This window comes from Coptis chinensis, chromosome 3, assembly GCF_015680905.1.
Source record: "Coptis chinensis isolate HL-2020 chromosome 3, ASM1568090v1, whole genome shotgun sequence".
In the NCBI taxonomy this organism is placed as follows: Eukaryota; Viridiplantae; Streptophyta; class Magnoliopsida; order Ranunculales; family Ranunculaceae; genus Coptis; species Coptis chinensis.
Window position 1 is genome coordinate 124,569,833 of NC_141458.1, and position 16,624 is coordinate 124,586,456.

The following is a 16,624-nucleotide window of genomic DNA, read 5'->3' on the forward strand; positions in this document are numbered from 1 at the left end:
ATTTTGTTTACAATAGTAACACATTCACACCTCTCCCTCAAAAAGAAAGAGAAGGCATGCACTCTCTCTTTTCTCTTTGGGTTATCAGTGGGAAACCTCTTGATTTTTCAAGAATTTTTGGGGGGGATTTGATGAAATAAACCTCGGAAATATAACTTTTTAAGTCCGGGACACTCATTGATTTCATCTAATCTTTTTTTGCCTAGGTCAGCGGTTCCTATGCTTTATATTACCCCTTCAATAGCGATTCGAAGTTTTGAAATCAATTATATAATGATTGGAAGATGCTCGGAATGTGAGTATGTCATTCTTCTATGTAGTCATTGTTGTTCATCCTTATGCAATAATATGTTATTTGGTTAGAGCCATGGGATGTAGCTAGCATGTGTTGCGACTCCTAGAAATAAACTAAATTGCTTTTGCTCAACTAAATGGTTCATAATATAGGCGGTAAAATGATCTGTTCTATACTCGCTTTGCAGATATGCAACATTTTTATGCAGAAACTTCCAAGTCTACTTCGCCGTAAGTCCTTTAAAATTTCTACTGCACATAGTGTCTATAATTAATTCATCATTCAATTCTTTCTGTCTCTTTGAGTTGACTTAGTGCAGTTTCCCTGTATGTGGTAATAGTGGGGAGTAATTGCAGTTTTCAATTTTCATTATTAATTAGATTAACTGCATACGCTAGAAACCCAACGCTACCAAGCTAATTATTACTCAACATAAGAGCAAATCAAGATTTACTTGCTATGATTTTAACTTTATTATGCTCTCTATACACGTTGACACGCCAACTGGAAAAATATTTAAAATCATCATTCCAGTTTTTGAGCTCCACGAACTAATACAATATATAACCATTCTTCTCCACCATTAAAAAGCTTCTCCCACAATTAATCTCAACACAAGGATTGATCCTCAACTAATAGGTACATGCCTCATCTTTCCTCTTTCTTTCTACAAGTCATGGATGACCAAGTTATAATGTAAAGTCGCTTTTGCGGTAGTATATTTTCCGTGTTCGAAATCAAGTGCATACTGCATTTTGGGATTACAGGTACTGGCTGTGGTGGGTGTGATTATACTCGACCGTTCCAAAAAAAAAAAAAAACAAACCAAGCTATCAAGTTAGGATCCATTTCTAAGGTACAGATATATATCTTCCAGCTTCTAGAACTTCTGTGTGCGAAAATCACCAATCAATCCTTTTTTTTCATGCATTTCCATTTTTTCTTAGAGAAACGAATAAAAAATAAGGAAAAAAAAAAGTGTATGTCTGTTTTTTTTTTCGTACGGTCCTCAATGACACTTAAAACATTTTCATACTGAAGGCCGACAAAAACTATGGATATAATTGTACGGTTTTCTCTTCAAGCCATCTCTTTACTTATTGTCCTCTTCCACATATGATATACTTCAGGCTTTGTATTATTTGTTTTGATTAAAATTTATTTTTGCACAACATCATAGTCCGACTCAATAGCTCTAAACTTTAGGGTACATGCATTGTACTTGCCCGCATAATATTAATTGTACTTATCTTACTTTATGTGTTTTCATTTGAATGATTGTATTCATTTTTTATCTGTTCATGGTTGTACTTATCTTACTTTATTTGTTTTCATTTGACTGATTGTATTCATTTTTTATCTGTTCATGGTTCATTTTTATGGGGCAAAGTGTTCATTTATCTGCCTTACGGTGGTGCTTTACTTTGTTGATGAGATGAAAATGTTAGAACTTAGTATTTGATGATGTGGAAATCTTCTACAATGTCAATACGAATGGTTATTGTTTTACAAGATTTAATATGAAACATGTATGAAACTAACATAAGGTACTAACAATTGATTATACTCTTCCAATGTGGAAAAATTATATGCATCTTATTAAGGTTTCATTTAATGTCATTGACAGGTTTATACTTATGTGCTACAACTTTGTAGTAGAATTGGAAGGATTTTTTTTGGTGGTGTTGGTTTGATTACTTATCTTGATGCTTGTCCTTAAGAAAATATCAAAACGTGATATTTGTTGTTTGAAAAGATGCCAGAGAAAGGTAAGTGCCTTCGTATATGTATGCCCAATATTTTTTCTTTTTATTCTTCAATATTAACCATGTGTAATATGTGTTTGTGGTTCGAAAGAATCCATTGACTTCAAGGAAAGGTTCCGCTGCTTTCACCGTAATGTGTGGTGTTTGTGTAGCAGTGTTATAGGCCTAATTTCATTTTTTATTTTTTTTTCTGATTAATGCGGGTTTTGATGGCAGTATTGTTAGAATTTGAAATCTTGGGTATTGACTAATACAGATGGTGTGAACAAGGTAAGTAGAAATATCATTAGACTGTTTATGTCATAATGCTATAAAATTTCTTTTGATACTTAATTCATCAAATTATTTTTTATGCTTGCTAATTTGTGTATTGTGTGAACATGATATATTACGTAAGCGTTAGTGGGGTGTTAAACGTAAAAATGTAGCAACTTCTTTTTGCCTTACATGTTAGAAACGAAAAGGTTTAATTTATTAGGGTATGCTCAACAAAGATTAGAGAGTCCCATGGCATAATAATTTTCATCTGGGAAGATTGAGCTTTATTTGAACCAACAAAGGATTGGAATGGATTGCCCATTGTTTTAACTTTAGGGAGTTGAGACTATAGTCTAAGTGGAAATAGTTTACGTCCTTTGTTATTTACTATTGTATCACCCACTAATTGTCACAGCCCGAATTTCTAAACAATTAAAAAAAAAAATAATATTTGAAATATAAATATCTCAAACATCACTATGTTCAATTGTGTAAAACTCAGGCTATGACGGGGTGAATACAACACATGCCAAAATCGAAAACCCACATCATAACATGATCAACTTAACAACAAAAAAACTCCAAAATTCCTCAACCATCACTTTATTAAAAGACTTTCTTCCATCCCAATAAAACATCAAACAAACTTAAAAAAACAGTTTTCAACATCGTATTCTCATGTTATATGAATATGAAACTACGTTATTACATACTTCCAAAAAGATCAAACCTAATAAAAGAACTAACGGACTGCTCCAGGCAAGAATCCAAATCACACGCCATGGTTCCACTGCCTTCCACCTATGTTCCCAAGAACACACCCACGTTGCCAAAACAAAGCAAACATGGGTCAGCAAAATGGAATTTGCTGGTATGAGTAGACTAACCACATATAAACATTTCCAGTCTTTACTTATCAAACTATCACTTTAAATATATCCTAACTTAATCATTCTCAGTTTGGAAGATAGGTAGTTCCGTCATTTCAATCGGCATGGTTTCTTCCCAAGCAAGACTTCCATTTTATTAACTCATTATAATAACTTGTTTTAATAACTAAGTCATTGAATTAAAACTTACCGATATCCACTGCTGTATAAGGGTAGGACCGCGTCCCTCAAGACAAAATGTTATTAAGTCCTACCCTCCCAAAAGAAAGTTAGAACTTCTATATAACATATATAGATATCCTATAGGTATTCAAAAGTAAGCCCAAACACACTCGCATAATCAAATCAATTTCTCTTATCAATTAATCAATTTCTTTTCTTATACACCTACCCTTTAGTACCCATGTACCTTAGGTCATTCCCGCCACATTCAAGGAATACAACTAACCCGCAAGGCGAATACCTTAGTTCCTCTCTAGGGCAGTCCAAACAATCTAGTCATTCATGGCACATTCAATGAATACCCGGGTCATTCATGGCACAGTCAATGAATACCCAATTATAATGCTAACGGGCCATTTATGGCACATTCAATAAATGCCCACCTATCACATGACATCTTCAGTCATAAGTATATTGTTTCAGAAAACGAAGGAGTTTCTTGCTTCTTATATTTTTGGTTTACGTGTTATTAATATCAATGTCTAAGTGTCATAGCATCGTATATAAAACTGAAATATCACATAGTAGTTAGCACACGTATATATAAAAAGGTCTTAGCTTAAAAGCCAAGCACGCTTATAGCACTAGACCTCTCCTAATAGACCAAAGCATAATCCGAGTTAAAAGGCAAACTAGGTCAACTGGTCAAAGTCAACCCTGGTCAACAGTCAAAGTCAACTATGGTCAAAGCCAATCTAACCAAAAACCCAAAGACTAAGGCCCAAAACCCTTGGCCTTTCCCAAGCCCAATCTAAACTTAAACCCATGAGTGAATACCCAAAAAAATCACTCAAGCCCACTTGCCTGAGTCGGCCCAAGCCCAATCTAAACTTACTGTTCATAAATTATAACTTGACCCACTTGGATTTATAAAACCAGCCCACACAATAAAAGAAAACCGGCCCATGTAAACAAAATTAGAACTGCCCCAACAAAATAGAACCAGCCCAACTAAAAACTAAAAACTTGGCCTAAAGTCCAAAACTGAAACCGGCCCAAACCAAATAGATTTCGGCCCAAGGCCCAACCAAAATAGAGTTGCACTGGTGAGATGGGGAGCACTGGATCCAAATCGCAGTCATCCCCTCCACCACACCAGTTCGGTTTCCGACCACCACCATCTTCCAAACCTAACCAAAAATACTCCCCATCAAAAACCAACAACATTTAATGAAAGCAAAATCCACAAATCATTAGGTCAATTATCCTAATCCAAACTAGATCTGGATTCGCCCCGCCATTAACGCCGGATTCAAGGCTTCAATCCGCCCTACTGTCCAGCCCACAATCACCACCAAACCGTTGGGTTTTGATCCCCATCGACAACCAAAGCTTTAGGGTATACTCAAAACCCAAAAACCCTCACTGCTCACCAATGGCGTTCGACGCCATTAACGACCATTTAAGCTCCGAACAACACCCAATTTCCAGCACTCCACTACAACTAATCCTCCGTCAATCAAAACAACAACAATCACAACAACAATATTCAAGCAAAACAATAATTCAAACAACACCAAAACTCTGGACGCCATTACTGCTCTGCAAAAGCTCCATCTCACGACACCAACAACCATCAACCCGGTCCAATACACTCAATTAGACGATAGATACTTATCTAGTTCCACCAGAACATTTACAGTAAACATAAACAATCACATTCACACAAAACAAAATAGTGTGAGTTGGTTCTTTTGGCTTTTGGCGAAAGCGCATAGCCAATACATAAGTCGACCACTGTTTTTTTTTCAGCAGCGTTCATCGATTTAATACCCTCGTTTTAAGTTTTCCGGAACAGACGGTTATTCAAAGTTGTATACGTAGTTAACACTACACAGTATACAGTATAATCAGACTCATACAACAGTATATAAATAGTAAAAATCATATTGATTCCATCCTCATGCAATCTACAGTAAACAACGAGAACTTTATCAAAACATAATATATCTACTCACCTGTAGCGCGCTCCGATTATTAGCTAGCTAACAGAAAAACTCTTCCTTTTCTTCTTTCAGTAAAACTCCATTTTTTTTTCTAAAACCCTCGCTGTGTTTTCCCCTAAAAAACTCTACGTGAGAATCCCCTTTTTTTAGTTTTTCAAACCTCACCGAAAAACAAGGGTTGAAACTTATCTACTTATTTACGGGACTTTTATCCCTAAGCTGATAGTTATCATATATATGTTTTATCTATTTTCATTATTATTATTATTATTATTATTATTATTATTATACTAGGAAAACAAAAGAAAAAGCCGGGGTGTTATACTAATCCTATGAAAGCTTAGTGTGTTTCTCTAATGTTACTTCCCATTGAGTTTCCAATGTCTAAAATTTATAACCATTCATGTTTACCTGCTCCGCGTATTGAAAGTACGCAATCGTGTATAAAGTTTGATTGTTGTTATTGGTGGTTGAGAGGGCTTCGGTTGTTACCGGTGGTTCGTTTTGTATTGAGCCCACTTTGTCTGAACGTAGGCAAAGGCAACGGGCCGAATTGGGACAGCGCGAAGATCCTAACAATGGCCAAAACCTTATCCACAGTAATGGTCGAGTTAGAGATCCAAGCCAAAGCTGGATTATCCACCTTATCCCTTCTCAAATGATTTAATGGTTTGAAGAGAACGTGGGAAGAAGTTTTTCTTACATTCCATCCCTTCCCATTTTTATTTTTTTTCCTAAGGTTCTGGTTACAACATTTTGATTTACTTAATTACTTCAGATGTTAGGGTTCTCGAACATAATGATTGTCAATGTTGTTTGAGCTGTTAATGAGTCAATTCTTGGGTGGATTATCAAATTTTAAAGTATGTTATGTACTTTAGATGTATTCCTATGGCATGCTACAGACAAGTGAGCTTAAGTTGGAAACTTGGAATAGCCAGATTTTTAATTTGAAGGGTGATTGGTTGGTGACATGTTTTCTTTAACATTCATTTTTTTGCTTACAATGTTCATATCGCATCGCAATGGTTGGATATTAGATCTGTATGAATTGGAAGTGCAAATGCATCATGCAAATCCCTAGGAAACAGGGGTTTTGTTGGTGCAAACCATACGTCACTGCTCCCTACAGTCTCCCTAATATATACCATTAAGTGGACCGCACTTTGCCACTATCTATTACCTGTTTGGCAAGATTAACACTAATGCAACATACTGCAGAGTTTGTTTTTTTTTTTTTTTTTTTTTTTTTTTTTTTTTTTTTTTTTTTTCGATAAACATCTCCCATATATTACTTAATTTATAAAACCATAGGTACCAGATTCTATTCCAGGATACACTTCGGAAGATTATTCATATTTAGTTGATGGTGAGCCATCTTGCCAACTTATGAGCATCCTCATTTAATTCCCTACTGACTCAATTAAAACTACTAGAATTGAAAGACAACAAAGGATTATTTACTAAAGTTCTCAAACTCTCCAAGGCCCATAAACATGTATGGCCAGACAAAGCTCTGATTATTTCGAGCAATCCTCTTCAAATCTGATTTCTTTCCATCCAGATGAAATAGCCAAAATTACAGCAATCTTTGCCACCACCATTTCTACTTCTTCAGCAGTTCTGGCTTTGTACCTCCCGATCGCTGTAGAGTTTGATTTTGTTTTTTCACAACATTACTTGGCTTCATCACCCTATATATATACCCCAGTTGTTTAATGCATAACTAGTCATGCTTTTGCCTTGTGGCACTTTGCATTGTCTGACCTCTGAAGTAGTTAGTGGTCATACTTATTAAATCAAGTGTTTGGATTCATTTGAACGGTATTGCTTTGTTGTTACCCAAAACCCGTTTTAGTTCATACTATGTCCCAGTCTTGTACAGTTGTCCACCTGGCAGACATTTGTTCTTTGCTCTTCTTAAAAGCCTCCTCAAAACAATAATAATATAATAATCCACTAATTTCATCCAAAAAGTAGAATTTAAAACAATAGTGTTAGCTGACCGAAAGGCATGAATAGTGAAGAAAAGTAGGAAAGATTCGGAATTTCGTCAAATGATCCCGATAAGTATAAATCCAGCTAAGCCAAAGAAGAGTAGGTTGGTTAGATTTCGAGATAATATATAACTATCACATTTATTCCTAGGTATAATAATTCCACCAGAACTACAAAAACAGAAAACTGAGATTGAAACTTTACTGTAGTCATGAATAATGGGGCATTCAGTAACTCCTGGTAGAACATGTCAATGAATTCATCTTTCTGTAAGAACACAAATACATAAATCTACTCAGTAAATGAAATCAATTAGTGCCACATCACTTCAACCAGCGAATGTACAAGAGCACACTGACTGAAGACAAACCTGAAGAACCCTCATAACTGCCTCTCGAACTTTATCTTTGCTTATAACAAGTCCATAATTCGGGGTAGGGGCAGGGGTGAGTGATGGAGATGGAGTGGGTAGTGGAAAAAGTTGCAGCATTGGAGCACCGTTGAAGATTCATAGGTGGATGCATAGGAGCCGCACTTGGAATAGAAGGTGTTAGGAATATACAACTTAATTGTACTTACTCTTTACCAATTACCAAACTATACAAACCTTTTGTCTTGTAAAACTTTTAATTAAATCCGTTTCTAGTGTAGATACACTATGTCCTTAAGACAGATTTTCCCTCACGGCTTGAAGGTGCTTGAAACTATCTCCCAAGATAAAACTATCTCCCTTCTATAGAAAGACTTCATTCAAAGTCTATTACATAACTCGATAACCTGAACATAGTATTTGACTAAGAACGGAGGAGGAGAAGAAAGATCGGAACTGCATTGTGATCACGGTGTGTTTTCTCTCCAAATTCATCCACTATTTATAGGTGAGTGGTGCCTCTTGAAGAACACAAATTCATGACTCTTGGGAAAAAGTAAGCAACTCTTTGAAAAGTCACATGTTTGAAAAAGACACACCATTTCAAGATATAACAATCGTTTTGAACCGGTGCCTATTTTCGAAGGTTGCACCTTTTCGGCATGATGCCTTTATTTCAAACCAAATGCACATTTCGAAGGTCGCACCTTTTTTTAGGCATAATGCACCGCTTCAAACAAATGCATCATGTTGAAAAGTTTTCTTATTACGTCTTGTTTCAAAAAAACCCATTTCATCTTAAGTGGGGTAACTTGGGAGACAAACTACTCATTCATATTTAAATGGATTTGAGCAAATCATTTTTCTAACAATCCCCACATGAATGAAAATTTGGCTTCTTCTATTATAAACATTGGATTTCTGTTTTTTACAAATGAAAAGATACCGCGACGTCAAGTAGCATGGGAGGCCTTGAACTTGCCTTTTGAGTGAAAGACGATCGGATTTAATTGGACGATCGGTGAGACTTCAATTAATGTCCTTGAACCGTCACCGCTTGTATAAACCTAGACAATCATCTTCACGCAGTACCTTCTCGAATACTGTTGGTTCTCACGTTTGTGTTCATTTTGGCCTTGAACACTTCTTGGTTTCAGATAGTGCTTTTGAGATATTTGCCTTTAAAATTCTCATAGAAGCGGCCCCACTTCGCACTAACATAGGTGATTTCTATAAAGAGTATCCCGCAATACTCCACTTGGATAACATAACTTTCCAAGATATAGTAAATCATTAAAAGCTTGACTTATCCCGGTTCTCTCGGGCGGATATGCATCTTTATATAGGAATGGGTTAGAGTATAATATTACTCCCCCCGTTGCTAACCGAGTCACAAACATAATTCGAGTTGGCCCATTGAACCTAGATCTTGGGATCTCCAAATAACTAGGTTGGTTTTTCCATTATGATGACTCTTGGTTGATTATCTCAAAAAGCTTTAAGCCCATTCCCTTTGATAATCTTTCTACTTGCTCTCTTGTTAAACCTTTTGTAAGCGGATCCGCAATGTTATCTTTTGACCTTACATAGTCGATTGAGATAACTCCATTTGAGAGCAATTGTCTAACGGTATTATGTCTCACGACGTATATGTGTCGAGACTTCCGTTATACATGCTACTCGTGCTCTACCAATATAGATTGGTTAGGTACATCGCGATGTATACACAATCGCTTAGGTTTAGCCAGTTTGGAATATCCTCTAAGAAATTTCGAAGTCACTTTCGCCTACAAAATTCTCCTAGATCAACGCTATGAATTCTGATTCCATATATAGTGGACCTTGCTATATGACGTTTGCTATAAGGATTTCTTTGAAATTTATGCATCTCTCCTAGAGCAAAACACCACATTTGATGTCTTTTGAGTAATGCTTCAACAAATTTCCAATTTTGAATTGAGTAATTCAAGAAGATACATAATCCCCCACATTTTTCCAATTTCTCATGACAAAGTCAATAAATTGGAAAACCATTTAGATATATATTTTTCAAGTGAGGCTTTTTGTTAAAGAATGTCACATATCATTCATATAGTGTCGAAAACACTTCTAAGACCTCAATTTTGCTTACAAGTATGCTTATAAAATAATATCTTAAGCAATCTTCTTTATTGGCACTCTTTGGCTTAATAGTAAAACACATACATCTTACAAATAATACAATATTTTTAGAACCCTTTTTAGCACCCTCCATTCCTAACATCCGAATGAAGCAAGGATTCTCGAATCTTGGATCATAATTCCCCCAAGTGTGGCATTACCACCACCTTGTTTGCTTTCAAGAAGTCCATTCCAAGAATGACTTGAAAATGGTCTAAGCGAGCTACCATCGTCTACCTTTCCTCGCCAGTTGTGCATCTTAATGTCAACTTCCAAAGCGAAGTCCTTTCACCCGGTTCGGCTTCTTGGTTCAAGCCTCTCATAGAGCCCAGACATTCTGCTAGTTTCAATCCAATAGCCTCGTATACATACTTAGAGATTAACGTATGAGTTGAACCAAGATCCACCATTGCTAGTAGACACCCCGTAGTTGTTGAGTTCCACTTCTACATAACATAAGGTGTCGCCATCGGGGACCAAAATGTTCATACCATTCAAATCTAACTAGTAGGTCTAACAAATGAAATAGGAACAAAGATGAATAGGAGAACCTGGTGGTGTTATCATTTCTATTCTAAAATAGAAACACACCTTCGTTATTTCCTTAAACCAAAAAGAAAAAGAAAACAAAACAAATTCTGGTTGGGTAAAGAAGAAGAAGAAAAGGAAATCTGTCTTAAGTTGTTAGAATATACAACTTAATTGTACTTACTCTTTACCAATTACCAAACTATACAAACCTTTTGTCTTGTAAGTGTCTTGTACTTTTAATTAAATCCGAGGCCCTAGTGTAGATACACTATGTCCTTAAGACGATTTTCCCCTCACGGTGCTTGAAGGTTGATGGGAAACTATCTCCCCAAGATAGAACGGTTTCCTTCTATAGAAAGCTAGCACTTCAATTCTATAGACTCAGCGAACACAACATAGTATTTGACTAAGAACAGAGGGAGAAGAGAAAGATCAGAACTCTGTGTGATCTGGTGTGTTTTTCTCTCCAAATTCATCCACTATTTATAGGTGAGTGGTGCCTCTTCGAAAGAACACAGTGACTCTTGGGAAAAAGTAAGCAACTCTTTGAAAAGTCACATGTTTCGAAAAGACACACCATTTCGGCATATAACACTGTTTCGAACCAGTGCCTATTTCGAAAGGTTGCACCTTTTCGGCATGATGCACTGTTTCAAACCAGTGCACATTTCGAAAGGTCGCACCTTTTCGGCATAATGCACTGTTTCAAACAAATGCATCATGTTGAAAAGGTTTTTCTCACATTACGTACTGTTTCAAGAAAAAACCCATTTCATCTTAAGTGGGGTAACTTGGGAGACAAACTACTCATTCATATTTAAATGGATTTGAGCAAATCATTTTTCTAACAGAAGGTGTCATCGAGGATGATGTTTGTGCTACCATCAATGCCGGTGAGGATGGAGGAGGTGCAAAAAAAGAAGACGGCTTTACAAGAATATCAAGAAGGGGCATTCTAGGAGTAGAAGAAACTGGAAGAGGAGATGGACTTTGGTGGGATGACACGGGATGGTAGAACACTAGGGGAATGGGAAGGCAGAGGAACCGCTGCTGGAGGATGCTGGTGTTGTCCTGGAATCACTGCATTTGAAGTATTCCCGATATTCATAGACGCCTGTAGAAAAAACACCATGACATTACAAACAGATTCCAGCCTTCTACACCCCATATTTAAGTGTTATATTGGGTTGATTGTGTATTGCTAATTATTGCGTACTCCCAAAAATTCCCTAAGGCTACTTCTCACCGAAATAAATCAAATAATAAAGGAGGGTATATTTATGACCCTAACATGATTCTTATTAGGTAGATGCTAGAGATAAGAGTCTTGGATCATTAGGCCTAGATTTTCTCTATATATGAGTCTTATGACGAAAGTGCTTCTCGAGAGGTAATGGCACATAGTGAGTTTTGGATCAATGGTCGGGACTCGCAAAGCCTCGTTAAGTAAAACACATGGAGGGAAAATAGTGGAATACCAAGTTACCAACATTTCAAAACATATTATCAATTGCCGGGAAGAGCTGCGGTGCCATAACAGGCCATTTAGAAATACGCTCATCATAATAACCAAGAATATCATGTACTCAAAGTGTGAAGGTTGCAAGTTAGAGGCATAAAGCACATACTCTGAAGAAATTCACAAAGGGAGAATCATCGGGAACATTTGCAATGGCAGAGGGCGTTGACGATGTTGGTTCCAAATGGGCCCTCCATCCACACGACCATAGTTGGGACAACCTCTAATTCATCAAACTCACTAAGTATCAAAGAAGAATAAATGGTAAATGATATTAGGAAAAAAAAAAATCAACCTAAGGAGAACTAATTGTTAATGTGAACAAAAATATCAGTTAGGGAAATCTACGTCCTCTTTTCCTAATTTCAATTGTTCGCCGTTCTCATCCTATTAAAACCAATCAAAAAACAAAAACAGAAAACAAAACAAAAGTCCCGATTTTCCCCCCAAAAACTTCATCTCATCTTTGTTCAGCATTACTTCTTGACATTCCACAAAACTAAGTTACTTATTTGTTGATTAACATATTTCAAATCTCTCTCTCTCAAAATCTCTCTGAAGAAGAAGAATATAATAATCTGAAAAATGCCAGAAAAAGAAGAAAGGTCTGATTTTGTTTCTATTGACAGAGATTTGGGTACCATTGTTGTTGCTCAATTTCTGTGATGATTGATTAATTTGAGTACCATTGTTGTTGCTCAAAATTCCATCGTTTTCTTTCTTCAGAGCATACAATAAGCGATTTTTTTATAACCCATTTGCTTGAACTTGCTTGAACAATCTTTGAATTTTGGTTACTACTGTCATTCTGAATTTCTGATACATGATTGAGTCATTTATTTTTTTGGTGAAGATAATGAATTTTTAGGTTAACTTGGTGTTGGATTCACTAGCCTTTAAATTCCATACTCTAGGAAGTTAAGTGATGAACCAGACATTTACTAAAATTTAAAGCATTCATCTCTTCTGGTCAGGTTTGGTTATTACAAGAGGGCTAGCAGGTTGGGCACTACTGGGGGAAACTACTGGAAGACCATTTTTTCAGAGAGTTCTTCAGAGGATGAAGAAGAGCCTAGAGGGCCAGGTGTGTTTTCCAACCACACATATAATTTTTTTTTGATAGAGGTGCATAAGAAGTGTATGATTAAATTGCATACCCTTTGTATCAGTACATTATGTCTCTAAATTAAATAAGCTAATTCTTTTGAAATTATATGTAGTCTAAATCAACTTGCTACAATATGGATTATACTGTGTTTTGGGAGATAGCTTCAGATAAAAGTAAAACTTCTTTGTAAGACGATAGATGATAAAACGATACTAGTAGGATTATTTAATAGCTTCAGACGAACTAAGTGATCGACAAACGTTCAAATGTCTTATGAAAGCTTATATTAAATCTCCAAATCTGAGTTGCATTGAAAGTTTGTGTATGGTGAGTTAGACGCGAGTGATGAACTGAAAAAGAATTCAACTAGAGTATTGTATGTTATAATCACTCACTTGAATTAGAGTCATTTTAGGGCGGTTGGATTTTACAAAATAAAACTCCAATGATACAAAATATTTACTTTTGGACAATGTTTTTTCTATGCTTCATGATACTTTCTCTTTGCAATTGATAAGGTGAAAAAATGGATTGAGGTTATGTGATCTCTTTTGTTAAAATTTAATACATTGAAAGTTCACCCTTTTGGGTTATGGATGCCATGGAAGAAGCAACATTCACCGGGTCGCATCTCAAATGGTTTTGTAATGGCTTACAAACAATCTAAATCTCCATAATTATGAGCAACATGGTTTAGTAATGGGTACACATAGAAACGAAGGACACTCCATATGATATATAAATCTCCTGAGTAATTTTCTGTATATTGGAACATTGGTCACTCAAGATTTTGAAGAATAAGAATAAGCACCGTTGAACAGTTTCGATCAAGCCAGATCTTTCTTATATGATATGCGTAAAGGTTAACATTTTAGCATGTAGCATTATTTGATTTATTATAAGGACTTCAGTTTTCTGTAGGCATTGACTACAGATTTTCGCTAGAGCCTAGACTTTGTACTTAAGCTTTTTTAGAAGTTTTGTAGTTTGATATTCGTTCTTTAAGTGTCACACTTACTCAAAGAAGTGTGGCCAGGCATATAAATAAGCTACAGATGCGTTGGATTATCCGAGGCATACTTATATGGAAATTGATTCTAAAAGCTACTAGATATATATAATTTTGTAATGTTGGCATCATTAAGTTTTGTTATATGGCTATATATGATCATCTTCCCACTAGCTCTGTCTTGAGACTTGCTGGATAAGTTAATGATATGAGTTAAATTAAGTGACCTCTGTTAGGTTTTCTATTCCAGTTAATAAGAACTCAAATGTACTTTAAGAGGTCATTAGTTAGCATGTAAGATACATTAAATTAATTTGTAATTAAATCTGAAGGTGCCTTTAAGTGTACTTATCATGATTTTTGCTTTTTTGCTTTGAGATTGATGCATTGCTTGATTGGGGATTTGGGGATGGGAATGTCAAAAAGCATTAAACATGAGCATTCAAAGGGTTAATGTTAGATGTGTTTGTGGGCAATGCACTATTGGAGCACATTGATTGAAGCAGATCCTTAAATATTCAGCTCAAGGACTGAAGGAGAAATCCCATTATCAACTATTCTTAAACCTGCATCTTAATTGTTTGCATTTCACATATTACTTTTTTCTGTTTCATATTTTGTAAGTAATATTATACTAACAAGTGGGTCCTGTTAGTATTTTAGTTACATGTTAGTATGCAATACTAACATTCTTTGTGAATATTTTAGGATTCCAAAGAAAACTTTGTGCCTGAGACTAGAGCCGAAGTTCATTGAATGAATCAATCAAGTATTTGCTAATTATCTAAACCAGTATGATCTCCAATTGAAGGTTTGCTACAATCCCTTCGATGTTACTATTTGCATATTCATATTGTTATTTGTACATGCTTATATTTTTCAATAATTTGTTTTGAAAAATATGATCTTTAAAATTAGTTAAACATGGAATTCATTGTGCATCTTATGTTTAATCACTGCCTTTAATCATATGCATTAACATTAAAACACTTACATAGTCCCATGGGGAGATTTGCCCCATAATTTCACTGTGTTGATCTTCACTAATGCAAGCATGTCATCTCTAGGAACATAACGAACACCCATCTGATTGACATCAATGCTATTCAATTGCCACATTCTTTGGAAGTATAACTGTATAAGCGGTCATCAAGCATCACTGAATTAAGTATGTGAATTTAGGCTTTGCTCGGAGATCTAATCAATAAGTTCCCAATTCCCACTGCATTTTGTTTAAAATTTTGTTATAGAAGAAGTGGAAAAGGAATGTAGTCATAAGCGAGGTACCAGTACATGCATGGAGCTATCTCTCCTCGAAGCCCTACCGTCAATGGAATTCCAACCTTAAAATTAAAATTGTAAGGTACTTTTACTAAGGATTTATTCTTCATTAGGAATTATCTCAATCTAATGATGTTAGTCGCCTAAAGTTTGACTTGCTAGGGTTAGAGAAACCGAACCAAATAATAAGGTGAAATGTGTAGATACTTATGCCATCCTAAGCGCTTCACTCTATTAGGTATCCGGAATTCGTTGTCATTAATTCTACTCTAGCTACCTCATTTCATAAGGAATTGTATATGACTACAGGTTACCCTCGACCTTGAGATGGAGATTTATCGCCAATATGGACACCCATAAATAGAACGGGCGTGGGGTGCAACTTTGTGGTGTAATTGTAGTATTTAAATTGCATCCGATGTTAATCATCGATAAACTTTGGGGACTAACACTTAGATTTGTGGCTAAGTGCCTATACCGATCAATGTGTCTATTTTCATCAAATTAGAAACTTGGGATCTTATCTTTTAATGAATCTAAGTGAGGGTTGTGGTCCAATTATGGCCATGATTTTTTTTTATTTGAAGAAGATGATGGGAGAAAACAACGACATTGTGTAATTGTATGTTTAAATTTAAGATAATCGATTTTATCGAAAATTGAAATAAGAGTACGTGCTTAATATGTCTAGATGCTCTACAATATACCAGTCATAAAGATTCCGGAGTCCACCTCCAAAAAACATAAATGGGATCCAAATTTCAATTTTGACTATATTTTGACATACCCATGTGTTGACCATCTAAATTATAAATTATATGCAGATTGTGAAAGGTGGGTATGGTATCTCTTTTGCAAAAGAGATGGAGAACAGGGCATACATGGAAGGACCAATACATGATATACATCAAGGAAGAGGTTGAAGACTACATTGAGGGAGACCAAGGTCAGGGCAATTGATGCGGATCCAACGGTCTTTGTTTGAATTCAAGAAAATTGAACAAAAATCACAGTACCAGAGTGCTTAAATTTCAACATGGGATGAGAGATGCATTTGGGAAGTGTAGGACTTAGGCAAAACTTTGGCAATCCTACTAATTCCATTGCAGAGATATAAGCCATACGCTTGAAGTGGCACAAGTTCTCTATAAGGAGAATTGGTTTTGAAAACTTATTAAGAGTGTGAATTGCTAACGGGTTGTTCAGACCATTCAAGTATTGGGATGAGAGATGCATTTGGAAAGTTGAGGACCTTGGCAAAACTTTGACAA